General features: G+C 39.1%; 1 pseudogene; it reads right to left on the bottom strand.

The window, feature by feature from the left end:
• Positions 1-2,975: 2,975 nt before the first annotated feature.
• On the bottom strand, positions 2,976-3,320 carry Rps26l6 (ribosomal protein S26 like 6; annotated as a pseudogene).
• Between the last annotated feature and the right edge of the window lie 8,245 nt (positions 3,321-11,565).

Raw genomic sequence — 11,565 nt, 5'->3', positions numbered from 1 at the left:
CTGAGTTCAATTCCCAGCAACCACATGTTGGCACACAGCCATCTGTAATAGGATCCGATGCCCTCTCTGGGTATTTGAAGACAGCTACAGCATCTGAGGTTTCTGAGATACATCACTGGGATAGAGGAATCACAGCAACTTCTTTGGGGCTGGCTAATCACAGGAACAGCGGATCCACTGGCTCTGGGTGGTTCCTTTAAGTAGAGAGGAAGACAGAGACTTGGCCCAAAGGGCAATTTACTGCAGCTGTGGTGGCAGTTGATAGCTTTCAGATGGTGGCTACAGGCACAAGGATCAAAGTCTCTGTTCTTGTGTTTTTCTATTGCTTTCAGTTTCAGTGATCTTTCTTTCTCTCTCTCTCTCTTTCTTTCTTTCTTTCTTTCCTTTCTTTCCTTTCTTTCCTTCTTTCCTTTCTTTCCTTCTTTCCTTTCTTTCCTTCTTTCTTTTAAACTGGGGATCGAACCCAGGGTCTTGGGTTTATTAGGCAAGAGCTCTACCACTGGGCTACAGCCTCAGCCCAAAGTTCAAGTTTTTTTTTTTCCTTTTCCCTTTTTCTTTTCACTGATTTCTTAAAATTTCATTTTCAGTCTTTCCTTTCTGCTGCTGACTTTAGGTTTAATTTCCTTACCCTCTTCAGGTTGTTATGGTGGACTTTGACTTGTTCCCCTTAAATCTTTCTTTTGTTGTATAGACATTTAATCCTATAATTATCTCCAAAATTTAGCTACAGCATATTACTGATGTACTGTACTTTTATTTTCAGTTAGTTAAAACGTGTTAATTTCTCTTGAGACTTCGGTGACCTATAGGTTATTTAAAACTATGTTGTAGGGTTGGGGATTTAGCTCAGTGGTAGAGCGCTTGCCTAGCAAGCTCAAGGCCCTGGGTTCGGTCCCCAGCTCCGAAAAAAAAAAGAAAAAGAAAACAAACAAAACTATGTTGTAGAGTTACCTAAATGCTTTCAAATTACCAACTCTCTATTTATGGTTTAGACTATGTTTTTGGAGTATGAACATAGATTTTACATAATTTCTGTTGTTTTCTCAAATTTTATTTATATTTCATAGCTCACATATGACAGACACATCATAGTAAATGTCCTCTTTGTGCTTTCTAATGCACTTGTATTTTGCTGTGGTTGGACTCAGTGACTCTTCAATGTTAATTTTATTATGTTGATTATCTAGGGGGCTCAGAGGTTAAGAGCACTGGCTACTCTTCCAGAGGTCCTGAGTTCAATTCCCAACAATCACATGGTGCCTCACAACCATCTGTAATGAGATCTGATGCCCTCTTCTGGTGTGTCTGAAGACAGCTACAGTGTACTCATCATTATATATATATAAATGTATATGTATATAGATATAAATATAGATATATATCTTTTTAAAAAAGAGTACTATCTAGCCAGGCGTCGTGGAGCACACCTTTAATTCCAGCACTTTGGAGTAAAAGGCGAATGTATCTCTGTGAGTTTGAGGTGAGGTCAGCCTCCTGGTCTAGAGTGAGTTCCAGGACAATCAGGACTACACAGAGAAACCCTGTCCAGAAAACTCACACACACACACACACACACACACACACACACACACACACACACACACACGCACACGCACACACACATTCACACAAACCCCATGCACGCACACATACATACATTCTCTCTCTCTCTTTCTCTCTCTCTCTCTCTCTCTCTCTCTCTCTCTCTCTCTCTCACACACACACACACACACACATTCATATACACCACATGCATGCATGCACGCACACATACATACACTCTCTCTCTTTCTTTCTCTCTTTCTCCCTCTCTCTCTCCCTCTCTCTCTCTCTTTCTCTCCCACACACACACACACACACACACACACACACACACACACACAGTAATAATAATAAAAGAAGAAAATGCCTCACGGATATGGTACCCACATGAACATCAAGCTGCACATTTGCCACAAATGTATAGGGGTCTAGGTCCACCTCCTACATGCTCCCTAGTTTGTGATCCAGGCTCTGTGAGCCTGTGTAGTCCCAGGAACGTTAATTCTGTAGGTCTTTTTTTTTTTTTGGTGTCCTTGATTCCTCCAGGTTGTTCAATTCTATCCCCCACTCTTCCACATGATGCCCCAAACTCCATCTAATGTTTGGCTGTGGGTCTTTGCATCTGCCTCCATCTGCTGCTGGATGAAGCTTCTCAGGAGATGTTATGCTAGGCTTCTCTCTGCAAGCATAGCAGAGTATCGTTGATAGTGTCAGGGGTTGGCTCTCTTACATGGGAGGGTCTCAAGTTGGACCGACGTTGGTTACCTGTTCCCTCAACCTCTGCTCCATCTTTGTCCCTGCACATCTTTCGGATAGGACAAATTTTGGGTTGACGGTTTTGTGGGTGGGTTGGTGTTCCTATTGCTCTACTGGGAGTCCTTCCTGGCTACAGGAGGTTCCACATCCTCACTGCTGTGAGCCTCAACTAACTTAATTCTAATAGATTTCTGGGAGCTTCCCTCATCCCAGGTCTCTGGCATGTCCTTGAGAGATCCTCCCCTCACAGAAGCTGCAGATTTTCATGGCCATCTAGCCATCTCTCTTGTCTCTCGCCACACCTGAACACCCCCTCTATTCCCCTCAATCCCCTATTACATCCAGTTTCCTTCCTCCATCTGCCTCATATGAATATTTTATTCCTCCTTCTAAGTGAGATTCAAGCTTCCTCACTTGGGCCTTCCTTCTTGTTTAGCTCCTTTGGGTCTGTGGAATATAGCATGAATATCCTGAACTTTTTGGCTATTATCTACTTATTAGTGAGTACATACCATGCATGTCCTTTGGGGCCTGAGTTACCTCACTCAGGATAATATTTTCTAGTTTCCTCTATCTGCCTGCAAAACTCTTGAAGTTCTTGGTTTTTTTTTTGTTTGTTTGTTTGTTTTTGCCACATAAAGTATAACTTCAGTTTTATTTTTCCATGGTATTTTTCTTTACATGGGCTTTGGTGGAGGTCGTGGTGCAGCGCCAGCAGGTCTGAATCGTGGAGGGGGTGTTCGGTCCTTCCGGGCCTCACGAGATCGATTCCTGACCACCTTGCTATGAATGGCACAGCTCACGCAGTAGTGCAGCTTGACATAGAGCTTGGGAAGCACGTAAGCATCGAAGACGCTTGCTTCAGATATATCCCTGACTGCAGCGGCTTCTACAATGTTCCGAATGACAAACTTCTTAATGGCCTTATCCTTGGGCACGCACCGGGCGCAGTTCGTGCAGCGAATTGGTTGTTCATGGCCGCGGCCCTTTTTGGCACGACCGTTGTTTCTCCTTTTTTTTGGTCATATTGGAGCCAAGACTTGCGAAGTTCTTGTTTTTAAAAGCCGAACAGTACTCCATTGTGTAGATGTACCACATTTTCTTAATCCATTCTTCTGTTGAGGGACATCTGGGTTGTTTCAAGCTTCTGGTTACTACAAATAATGTTGCTATGAACATAGTGGAGCATGTGTCCTTGTGGTTAGTGGGTATATGTCCAGGACTAATATAGCTGGGTTTTGGAGTTGAACTATTCCTACTTTTCTGAGAAACCATCAAACTGATTTCCAAAGTGGTTGTACAAGTCTGCACTCTTACCAGCAATGGAGGAGTGTACCCCTTACTCCACATCCTTGCCTAAAGTTTCATTTTTAACAATTGAAACAAAAAAACCATGTACTTTTTGTCTTGTTTTGTTTTCGTTTTTGTTTGGGATTGTTTTCTGTTTGTTTTTCAGGGTAATAACCCTGTCTGTTCTGGGACGAATTTTCAGACCTGCCTGGGCTTGAACTCACAAATATCTGCCTGCATCTGCCATCATCCCACCACCAAGTGCTGAAACCAAAGGCATGTGTCACCATGTCTTTCCAAGCCACATACATTTTGAGTCAGACAAAAACAAAAACACTAAAAACCAATAACCAAACCCAAAAACCAACCCCCCCCAAAAAAGCCCATAAAATAAAAAAATAGCAGGGGGAGGTGGGATGGGGTAGGGGATTTATGGATAGGAAACTGGGAAAGGGAATAACACTTGAAATGTAGATAAAAAATCCAATAAAAGGGCTGGAGAGATGGCTCAGTGATTAAGAGCACTGACTGCTCTTCCAGAGGTCCTGAGTTCAATTCCCAACAACCATATGGTGGCTCACAACCATCTGTAATGGGATCTTATGCTCTCTTCTAGTGTGTCTGAAGACAGCTACAGTGTACTCACATACATGAAATAAATAAATAAATAAATAAATCTTTTTAAAAATCCAATAAAAATAAATAAGATAAAAAAATTTTAAAGAAAAAACAGAAATAAAATAAATATATAGTTGAATACAAACATTTGTCTATGTTTTGACTTACTGCATTTAATCTTTCCTCTCCTCCTCCCTTATTTACTGCTTTAAAATATGTTTAATATTATGTGTATGCATGCATGTCTGTGTGTGGATACAGGTGCCTGCTGAAGTCAGAAGATAAAGTTGGATCCCTTGGAGCTGGAGTATAAGCAGTTGTGAGCCACTCGACATGGGTGCTTAGAACTGAACTCAGGTCCTCTGCGAGAGTAATATGCACTCTTATCTACTGAACCATACTGAAATTTATATGGTTTTACTTAATCTTATGCTAAGGTTGAATACCGTTTTCTTTTTATGTAGTATCATTTATAGTTTTTTTGTCCTGTTACCATTTTAGTGATTGCTGTGGGGCTTATGATATTCATTTACAATAATTGAACTTTGCTTTCATATGCCACTAAATTGCTTCACATATAGTGAAAATTTAACAGAATATACTCAATTTCCCTAGTACATCAGTACTATCATTTCCAACAGTTATATTTTAGGCAAATTAACAATAAGAAAGACAAACCTAGGCACAGTGGTGCATGCCCGTCATCTGAGGGCCAAGGAAACAGGAAGATTGTGATTTAGAGGCTTGTTTGAGCTACATAGTGAAACCTCATCTCAAAAGGCCCATATGAGTGGATGAATGAACAAAATAAGCAACGCCTTTAATCCCAACACTGGAGAGGCAGAGACAGGCAGATCTCTATCAGTTCAAGACCAACCTGGCCTATGTTGTGAGTTCTTTAGGCCAGCCAGGGCTACATAGTGAGATCCTGTCCCCAAACCCAAAACAAACCAAAAAACAGACCAAAGGAAATGTGACGTGTGTTATCTTTACTCATTTTTCCTCTGCATTGAATTTTCCTGACTCACCTGATAAATTTTCTTTCTGATCTTACAGGACAGAACTTCTAGCAATGGATTATCTCATAATTTATTTGTTTAGGAAAGAATTTTGTTTGTTTTTTGTTTCGTTTTGTTTTTCTGGACAGGGTTTCTCTATGTGTCCTTGACTGTCCTGGAACTTGCTCTTTGGACCTGTCTAGCCGTGAACTAGGACGCTACTGCCTCCCAGTGCTGTGCACCACCACAGCCTGGCTGGTTTGTTTGAATTTTTTTTATTTTCTGTATATTGTTGCTTTGCCTGCACATCTCTGTGCAACTCATGCATGAGTTAGAGTTATTTCCAGCACTATACGGTGCTGGAAATTGAATCTGGCTCCTTTGGAAGAGCAGTAATTCTTTCTACATACAAGATTCCACGTTTGTTGGCTTTCCTCTCAACCGTTTGAAAAAGTAGCTCTGTGTTCTTCTCACATATTTTGTAATGAAAAGTCTGCTGCTGTGTTAAAGCGTTCTTTTTGCTTTTGGTTGTACATAGTTTAACAATGGCATTTCTTTATATGGGTTCTTTTTTCTTCAGTCTTTGTCCAGTTTGGTATTTGAAGTCATGTGACTTTCTATATAAATATTAGAATAAGCTTGTATACACACACACACACACACACACACACACACACACAAACCAGGTAGAGTTTTGATAGGCATTTGTTAAACCAGTAAATCAATAAAGGGACATCTGCCCAGCCACCACATGGCGGCTCGCAACCATCTGTAACTGTCAATCATGCCCTCTTCTGGGGTGTCTGAAGACACCTACAGGGTACTCGAATAGACATAAAACAAACAAACAAACAAATAAAGGGACATCTGTCTTCATTTACTATGTTTAATATTTTAACCCACCAATTCACCATGTATTTTGGTCTTTAATTTTTTCCTTAGCAGTTTGCAATTTTCTGCTTGTAGGTTCTATACACTGCCCAGTTCTTTGTGAAGTTTGTATTTAAGTCTTTATTTTGTCCCTTGCAGTTGTATGCATTTTGTGATATTGTGCTATTGCCTTGTTTTCATGTGTTCATTGTTAGTGTATAGAAACATGACTTTTATTTTGGTGATTATCTTATATCCTGTGATAGTACTGGCCTCATTTATTATAAGAGTTTTCAGTAGACTTCATGGAATTTTTTTTTTTACTTCATCAACTATGCTGTTTGGAGGAGCCAAGATTTCTATATCTTTATGTGAAGGCATCCAGAAGAAAAATTGTCTTCTGTAGGCAGCAGGAGGAGAGTCTCTTCTGCACTGGGCAGAGCTTGATCATAGGGCTTCAAAGCCCTCCCTCACAATGAAGTACTTCCTTCAATAAGGGCATACCTTCTAAAAGAAGCACTTTTCATGGGCCAAGAATATTCAAACCACCACACTTACCTAGCCAGCTGTTATAATCACATATGCTTATTCCTTGCTCTCTGCTTCTCTCCCTCCATCCCTCTCACTCCTTGCACACACACACACACACACACACACACACACACACATACACCTATGTTTCTGTACAGAGGATCAGAGGATCACTGGATAACATATAATGTAGAACTTTAGGGCACTTAGCCTCAGACAGTTATTCATACATGTATAAATATGTGTGTGTGTGTGTGTGTGTGTGTGTGTTACTAGGGGCACAAACTAGGGACTTGTGATGCTGAACAGGTGCTCTGCCAGTGTACACACTGAGTCACATGCATAACTTTTGATTTCCCCAAAACTTAAGTACTAATTACCATCCCTTTGTTGACTTAAAGCTTCACCACTTACAGACATACCACAATGATACCCATTTTGTATATGTATTAATAATCATAGATTAAATGAAACCCATAATACATGAGTATGAAAAAAATTGCTGATCTGGTTAGGTGAAAATGAAAAGCCAGGCTTTCTATGTAGTTTCTAGTAGAACCATGTTGCAGAGAGGGTTTTGCTATTGTCTGGCATTGATGAAAGTTCTAGCATTCTACTTGGCTTTCTGTGTCACACTACCTTTATTTGTTACTACTTTTTCTTACAGTAGATGTCAAGTCAGCACCATATTACTATCACCATATTACTGAATTTGTCTTCTGCTACCTATTGTTGATCCTAATATTCTTTCTACTTGGTGGTCTACACCGTGAATTCTCTGTGATTATCCTTTCCTTCTTCTGTTATGAGCTGGCCTTTCTCGGTGATCCCACAGCATTAACAACATACATTTTCCAGGTGATGGTGGCTTGAGCCTTTAATCCCTGCACTCAGGAGACAGAGACAGGGGATATCTCTGAGTTCAAAGTCCCAAGACAGCCAGAGGTACACACAAAAAACCCTGTCTCAAAAAACAAAACAAAATAAGCAATCACAGTGACTTTTTTTTGTTTTTGTTTTTGTTTGTTTGTTTGTTTGTTTGTTTGTTTTTCAAGACAGGATTTCTCTGTGGAGTCCTGGTTTCTTTTTGGTGCCAGAAATATGACTTAAACACTAACTTATTACCTTCATTTTCTAAAAGGTGGGATCTTAATGAGCTTATTTTCATTCAACATGCATTTTGTAAGACTTACTTGGCATCATGACTAGACTAAATATAAACAGGTGACTAAAAAAGTCCTTGAAGAGCTTATTGTTTAGAAAGTTTGAAACCGGGCTCGAGAGATGGCTCAGCGGTTAAGAGCACCCGACTACTCTTCTAGAGATCCTGAGTTCAATTCCCAGCAACCACATGGTGGTTCACAACCATCTGTAAAGGGATCTGATGCCCTCTTCTGGTGTATCTGAAGACAGCTACAGTGTACTTATATATAATAAATGAATAAATCCTTAAAAAAAAAAAAGAAAGATTGAAACCATAGCCAAGGAGTGGTAGCTCATGCCTTTAATCCCAGCACTCCCGGAGACAGAGGCAGGTGGATCTCTGTGAGTTCCAGGCCAGCCTGGTCTACAGAATGAGTTACAAGACAACCAGGAGTACATAGAGAAACCCTGTCTCTAAAACAAAAGAAAAACAAAAACAAAAAAGTAACTGTGATTGCTTCTTGCATACATATATATGCATGGGGACATGAGAAAACAGATATATCAAGGAAAAGTAAAGACTACACACACACACACACACACACACACACACACACACACACACACACACACACTGGAGATAAGGTCTTACTTTGGAACTCTGGCTGGCCTGGAAGTATGCATATATGTATATTAGACTAGTGTCCAACGCATAGAAATCTGTCTGGCTTTGCCACCTGAGTGCTGAAATTAAAGGTATGCATTGCTAAGTTTAGCCCAGAGTATATTTAAAACAGCTAAGTTTATTGGCTCAGAGTTTAGTGAGGTAATACCAAAGTAATAAAAGGACCTTTAAGGTAAATACTTTAGTTGCTTTATATGAAAAAAAAAAAGACAGACCCCTCAAAGACCACATTTTTGTGGAAAATAAAAGCAACATTAATTATTTTTTGTAAAAGTATGAGCATGAAAATGATATTTATCTTGAATTCTCCAAAATCATCTACTTTTCTTGTGATCCACACATAATTTATCTAAATAAATTGGATTGTGTTTTATTAGTGTTGGTTTTGTTTTATGTTTTTTGTTTTTTTTTCAATACAGAGTTTCTCTGTGTAGCCTTGGCTGTCCTAGAACTTTCTCTGTAGACCACAGGGGCCTCCAACTAAAAGAGATTGGCCTGCCTCTACCTCCTAAATGCTGGGATTAAAGGCAGATTAACCACTACTGGATTAACTACCACCCGATTAACTATCACAATCTTTGAGCCAAATTTGAAGAAAGATTTAATTAAATACCAGCCAGGATTTGAAGCATACTTTAATTAAATACCAGCTTGGAGGATGGACTTTGGCCAGATCCATTCCTGGGTTCCCAGAAAGTGGCCAGGAGTTGCATCTTGCAAAGACTTAAAAAGGCAACTCCACAAGGCCACCATGTTTCCCACCTACACCCAATTAGGGGCAAGCATATCATCCTGACATAGTTCCTGCCCAAGTACTTCCTACCTACATGAGATCAAACACATCTGTGTAGTTGGGTCAAACAACCTTGCTTAAGGAAATGAAACAATAGCCTCCAGTATTTCAGGAAGTATCTGTCCTTGGGCAAGGGGTTTACAGATTGTTTTGTTTCATGGATCTCTTAGGCACAGTAATTAAAACTTAAAATGTAAGTTTGGCTTTCAAAGCCTCCGTAGGCATCATTAACAGCAAAATTCAGGCAAAACACCCATACATATAAAATAAATTAATAAATTATCTATTAATAGTGAAACATTAAGCCAAAATCATCAATGCAGCTATGTTTTATAAAGAGCTTTTAGACCTACTTGCTGCATTATTGAAGAATACGGTGTCTCATTAACTACAGTCACTGTTCTCCAATAGATCTCTTCATTTGTGCGTTCTACTGAACGGAAACTTTGACCAATATTTCCTCACTTTACTCTTAAACACTTGATAAACACTATTCTACTCTAGATCTGTGAGATCAGCTTTGTTAGATCCCACATATAAATGAAATGATGTGATATTTGTCTTTTATTATTAATATGTCCTCCAAGTTCTTACAACTTATCAAGAAATGGCATAATTTCCTTCTTTATCTTGGTTGAACAGTATTCCATTGCAAACTCTACTGTCTTGTCTTTTTCTTTCTTTCTTTCTTTTGAGTGATTTGCAATTATTTTCTCCCATTCTGTGAGCTGTCTCTTCATCCTTGATTTTTTTTAAATTTATTATCTTTGATGTGGAAATCATTTTTTTCTTGTCCATGTTTTTCATGTTGTAGACCCAAAGTCATTACTCAGACTGGTTTTTCTCCATGTTACTGCACTAGCTACTTTGTTATTGCTGTGATGAAGCACCATGCTGAGGGTAACTTCTGGAAGAAAGGTTTCAATTTAGTTTTATGGTTCCTGAGGGTTAGAGTCCATGATGTGGAGCTGAGGCAGTAGGCTATAGGCATGGCAGTTGGAGCAGAAGCTGGACGCTCACTTCTCAAACCACAAGCAGTAAGCAGAAAGAGTGAACTGAAAAAGTGCAAATCTTTAAACTCTTAACACCCACCTTTAGGCACATACTTCCTCCCTCAAGGCCTTCCTCCTGAACTTACCCAACTGGTGCCACCAACCTGGGACCAATATTCTAATGCTGAGCCTGTGGGGATATTTCATTTAAATCATCATTATTACTAGAGGCTTTACATCTTCATCGTTTAGTCATTCTGAATTAACTTTTATATAAAAATATGAGACCCTAAAACTATTGAAGGCAAATGTCCTTTCCTCACCGTGTGTTCTTGGCAGTTTTGGCAAAGCTAGTAGTCAATCAGTTGGTAATCAATGTGTAGATTTCTTTCTAGGCTCTACTTTGTTCCATGGGTCTATATATGTCTTTTATTTTTCAAGGATTATAAGGTATATTGATTATTGTAGTAAGGTGGTATGATGCCTTCAACTTTGTTATTATTATTATTTTAAATTTGTGTATGTTTGGGTCTTTTGCTTACATGTATATCTGTGTACCATGTTCATGCCTGGTACCTGAGGAGGCTGGAAGAAGGCACCAGATTCCCAAAAAAGTGGAGTTACAGAAGGTTGTGAGCCACCACATGTGTGCTGGCAACCAAACCACAGTGCTCTTGAAGAGCAGCCAGCGCTCTTAATCACTGAACCATCTCTCCAGCCCACCTTTGTTCTTCTTGTTCAAGTTCACTTTGACTATCTGGATAGTATTTTGTGATGCTATATGAAATTTATGTTTTTTTTCCATTTTTGTGAAAAATGCCAATGATGGTTTGATATGCATTGTATTGAACCTATAGATAGCTTTTGGTAGTAAAATGTTTTAAGAAAATTAACTCTCCTGGACTATAAATGTGTAATATTTTTCCATTCTTTTATCATGTTGGCATAATAGTATATGTCTACAATCTCAGCACTTGAAAGACAGAGTCATGAAGACTGCACAAATTTGAGGCCAACCTGGTCCACATAGTGAGTTCCAGGCCAGCAAGATGGCTCCAAAATAAATAACTAAATAATGTTAAAAAAAAAACTTTCACTAGTGTTTTATATTTTTCAACGCACAGATCTACATATCTTTGGTTAAACTTATTTCTAAGTATGTTCACAACTGTAAATGGGATTGTTTCTGTGAAATCTTTCATCAATTATTTCTGTTAGAATGTCAACTTATTACTGATTTTTGCATATTGATTTTGTGTCCTGTCATTTTACTGTACTAATCAGCTCTGACAGCTTCTGGCTGAGTCTTTAGAGTTTTCTGAAAGATTGTAAGGTGTTGTTATCTGG

This window comes from Rattus norvegicus, chromosome X (genome assembly GCF_021556685.1).
Source record: "Rattus norvegicus strain SHRSP/BbbUtx chromosome X, alternate assembly SHRSP_T2T, whole genome shotgun sequence".
NCBI lineage: Eukaryota > Metazoa > Chordata > Mammalia > Rodentia > Muridae > Rattus > Rattus norvegicus.
This window is presented reverse-complemented; position numbering and strand designations above follow the sequence as displayed.